This window comes from Crocuta crocuta, unplaced genomic scaffold (genome assembly GCF_008692635.1).
Source record: "Crocuta crocuta isolate KB4526 unplaced genomic scaffold, BGI_CrCroc_1.0 scaffold488, whole genome shotgun sequence".
Lineage (NCBI taxonomy): Eukaryota > Metazoa > Chordata > Mammalia > Carnivora > Hyaenidae > Crocuta > Crocuta crocuta.
In genome coordinates, this window is record NW_027530995.1 from 129,887 (window position 1) to 130,242 (window position 356).

Consider the following 356-nt stretch of genomic DNA (forward strand, 5'->3'; position numbering starts at 1 on the left):
TAAGAGTAAAGGGCAGAGTTGAGACCATTGAACCACTCTCTCTACTTTTTTGTTTCAAAGCAGGAAGAAAGAAAAGATAGGCGTAAAAGAGTCAGTGTTGTTTTCATTCAGTTTATAGAAATAGTGATTTAAAGTACAAGCAGTCTTCTTGAGAGCTTCTAAATATGTGAAGAATATTTATGTTATTGCTANNNNATAGAATCTGAAACAGGCTCTAGGCTCTGAGCTAGGTGTCAGCACATAGCCCGAAGCAGGGCTTGAACCCATGAACATGAGATCATAACTTGAGCCGAAGCAGGACGCTTAACCAACTGAGCCACCGAGGTGCCCCTAAGACATTTTTTTAAAAAAGTAAA